We start from the raw sequence: 4,323 nt of genomic DNA, 5'->3' as shown, positions 1-4,323 counted from the left end.
AACTTGTCTGAATCGAGATAATCACCTATAAGAGTACCGTAATTGGTCAGGATTGGAGATCAACTAGATGAATCATTATATCATAACTATGTGTAGGTACGTATACGAAGTCTCTACTCCTAGGACATGAAAAATGCACCTTCATTGGTGCTAGAAACATCTTTTAACATCTACATTATGATTGAATTATGAAAAAGTGTGATAGATCGGAATTTTGATGTTTGGAAAACCCTAATTCAGGAGAAAGTAAATTTCCTGAAAAAATTGCTATATGTGCATGATTTCTTGATATGAAAATGTGGATCTAAGCGTTGTTATGCATAAGACGCATTAATTTAAGTTTTTCATGATAATTAACATGAATTATCCATATTATAACCATTTTAATATATATTTGAGCATGATATATATGAATCACATGTAACCTTACATTCTGATGGTAATGATGTAATACTACTTCAATTTGATATGAATCATGTTTCTAATGGATGTTTTGATCATTTTGATATCCCTAGTATGCTATTTCACATTATATTAGTTAAGAATCATATAGGTATGATTTTTTCTTTTTCTTTTTCCCATCAAGAAAGCGTAAAAAGGCATGATTTGAGTTCATCATCGAATGATTCGTTCATATATGTCATAATTTATACATATCTAGCTTTATCTCAGCATTTTGATCTCGTCCATGTATATATATTCGCATGATTCCATTTTTGTAGCATTATAATCATAAATCGGTGTAGTCTCTGATATAGGAATGATTTTGGAAGAAGATCTATGAATAATTGCTCTCATGTTATTTCTTATCTACATCTATAAAGCATAATTGATGTTTGAATCTCTTGCAAATATGTGATTTATGTTGAGAATAATAATGATATAATCTATTGTCGAAAGTCGAAACGGAAATCATAGAAATTCGAAATATTTTCTTGTATATAAAAGAAGAATAATATCTTCAAATATGTAATCACATAGTGAAGTGTTGATTTTTATCTAATTCACTTGACAATTTGTTTACATATCATCATAGATCTAACTGGCAAAATAATAAATCTGGTTATTGTGTCCTAAAAGAATCTTCCAGATTTGGATATAGAATAATAATTACCCCAAATCAAGAAAGATTTTTCCGGGTACAAACTCTCACGTGTTGATTGTCACTCTATGTAGTACAAACATATGACGAGCTCAACGTCGAGAAGATTATTACCTCGACGACCTGGAGTAACTTCCTCAGGTCTGACACTAACATCTGAGGTGGTAACCCCAACAAGGACGATACCTGAGGAACAGACAACAAATATCACACCTCAGTTACTGATAACACCTTCAGGTCGAGCTGGTACATCAGCAGATACCCGACCTGAGTGATCCACAGCTACGAAGGGCGAAATACCAGACACGACATCCACTATGTTGGGCCCCGACGATCAATCAGCATCAGTTTTGGTAGGAAAAACAGTGACACTTGTATCGAGGATAAACCTTCCAAGGGCTGCTCCTCTGAGCACCTCTCTGTGGTGCAGATTCCACATGAAATATTGCAGGATTACTAAAATTCATCTCAACTTTGACTGACATGGTCAATCAAATGGCCCCAACAGCATTTAAGATGTCATAACAGAGGCAAGCACATATTCCATCGTCTTCCATAGCTAATATAACTCATCCTCCAAGGACGAGCCTGGTAAATCAACAACGAGAACAACTACGAAAATGGTTTGATAATCAGAGCTCGCTCACAAATCAATATCTGAACCATACCTGATGGTCCCTACAAGCACTATCCAGGAATCCGTCGATTTTAAACTGGAGAGGTTGTTTGAAGAGCATGAGGACATATTCAAGCTTCTTATAATAAGCCAAGGTCAGACTCGACCTACACTTCTAAAGATGGTCCATTGTCAAGAGAAATCAGAGAGTGTCGTCTACAAAAAAAATTTCACTCACTTCATTTCAAAGGATTCAAAGGGGATACCGACCCAAATGGGCACATCTTTCACTATGAAAAACAAATGGCTCCCTATCTTGAGAACACGTACATCATGGCACGCTTCTTCCCAAGCAGTTTAGAAGACGATGCACTAGTATGGTTCAAATACTTTCCATCTAAATCAGTTCATAGCTTCAACGATATCAAGACTTTTTTTATTTAAAATTATTCATGCAACAGAAGACAAGCAAATGTTGTAGAAAATATATTCAGAATTGCGCAACAACCAAATGAAAGTTTCACAGACTTCTTATAGAGATTTAAATCAGCAGCAGCACCTGTGGATAAATCTGAAGAGAAATTTCTCTGTGTATTCTTCAAGAATGTTTTGCATAAGGGTAAAATCAGAGACTCATTTTCTGAGAAAGCATTAGAATGTCTTGAGGAGGTTGACCATAAAGATGGGAAATGGGTCAGGCAAGAACATGACCAAGAACTGTCACCTGAAGCAGCCAACTACAAAGTTTATTCAGCTGGGCAACATTCAGGTGATAAAAGGCCCTATTCCCCGAGATTACCAAATCAATTCTTTCAAAGGAGAAATTACAGAGCTGAGTTAGCAGCAAAATGGATGGAGGAAACCAAGAACTTTGCAAAGTTGAAAGCACCTTCAGAGGTCATACTGAAACATATGAAAAACAAGTCATATTTCTCGGCTCCAAGAAAGATGAGAAATAAAGGAAAGAATAAATTGTTATGTGCTTACCATGAAACAACTGGACACCACACAAACGAGTGTAAAAATATGCTAAGATTCATTGATGATATGGTGAAGAAATGACATCTGACTGAGTTTGTTGTGCAAGAACCAGTAACTCAGAACAACAGATCTCCACCCAGATAGGTCAAGGGGCTAAATGACGTGCGCGATTTGAGTTTTGGGGTCCACGACGAAGAAAGAGGCTGAAGACACAGCTAGAACTAGAATTCTTAAGTCACCACAAAAAATAAGAACTTAAAATACCAAGATGAACCGCTAGAACTAGAATGAAGTACCATACTCTAAAATAGTGTTCGTTGTTGGAGATTGAAAAAGCGGGGTTCTAACGACCACACCCAATATTTCGCTTAACAATCTGTATGGACTAACTCCAATATACTTTCAAGAGAATCAACTAGACATTCATACTCAATCTTAAGAAAAGTATATCAAAGAGTTATATCTCAATTTCTCAATTCAATCTGCAATCAAACAAATAGGAATTTGCGATCCCGATTGAATATAAGAAATAACTTGGACGGTATCAAAAACCAATATCCAAGTGTCAATCAATTTAATCAAAAACCAAATATTATATTCACAATTGGTTGAACTTACGCACAACCTGTGATATTTAAAGTATATAAACAAATATAATGTGAAAAAGAAATAACACAGACACCAGAAGTTTTGTTAACGAGGAAACCGCAAATGCAAAAAAAAACCCGGGACCTAGTCCAGATTTGAACACCACATTGTATTAAGTCGCTACAGACACTAGCCTACTCCAGGTAACTTCGGACTGGAATGTGGTTGAGCCCTAACCAATCTCACACTGATCAAGGTACAGTTGCGCTCCTTACGTCTCTGAATCCCAACAGGACTCTACGCACTTGATTCCCTTAGCTGATCTCACCCACAACTAAGAGTTGTTACGACCCAAAGTCGAAGACTTGATAAACCAATCGGTCTCACACAGAAAAGTCCATTGAATAGATAAATCTGTGTCCTACAGATAAACCAACGAGTTTTGTTACGTATTTTGATAAATAAAAGTGAACAGGAACCAATTGATATATCGGACTTATATTCCTGAAGAACATCCTAGAAATTTCAATCACCTCACAATAATCTTAATCGTATGGTAGAAAACAAGATATTATGGAATTACAAACGATGAGACGAAGATGTTTGTGACTACTTTTATCTTGCCTATCGGATATTAAATCTCGAGCAAATCTTAGAGAAGATAGTACTCAATCACGATAGAAAACAGCAAGATCAAAACACGCAACTACAGAGAAAATAGTTGGGTCTGGCTTCACAATCCCAATGAAGTCTTCAAGTCGTTAACCTACATGGTTTTGGAAAACCTAAGGTTATAGGAGAATCGACTCTAGTCGCAACTATTATCACACAAGAGGTGTGGGGATTAGGTTTCCCAGTTGTTAGAGTTCTCCTTTACATAGTCTTCGAATCAGGATTTGCAATCAATGTTACCTTGGCAACAAAGCATTCAATATTCACCATTAGATGAAAACCTGATTAGACTCAAGCTAATATCTTTCAACCGTTAGATCGAACTTAGCTTGTTACACACAAATGAAAAGTGACTTCATTTAGA

The 4,323-nt window shown here is 36.1% G+C and overlaps 1 long non-coding RNA gene across 1 annotated transcript; it reads right to left on the bottom strand.

Annotated features, from left to right (window-relative positions):
- Positions 1-2,191: 2,191 nt before the first annotated feature.
- LOC113361223 lies at positions 2,192-3,060 on the bottom strand. The gene is made up of 2 exons (XR_003365014.1): positions 2,706-3,060; positions 2,192-2,621 (listed from the first exon to the last, which is right to left on the bottom strand). It is a non-coding gene; the product is annotated as an uncharacterized LOC113361223 (long non-coding RNA).
- Between the last annotated feature and the right edge of the window lie 1,263 nt (positions 3,061-4,323).

This window comes from Papaver somniferum, chromosome 3, assembly GCF_003573695.1.
Source record: "Papaver somniferum cultivar HN1 chromosome 3, ASM357369v1, whole genome shotgun sequence".
Lineage (NCBI taxonomy): Eukaryota > Viridiplantae > Streptophyta > Magnoliopsida > Ranunculales > Papaveraceae > Papaver > Papaver somniferum.
The sequence above is the reverse complement of the archived record's forward strand: the minus strand, read 5'-3'. Positions and strand labels throughout refer to the sequence as shown.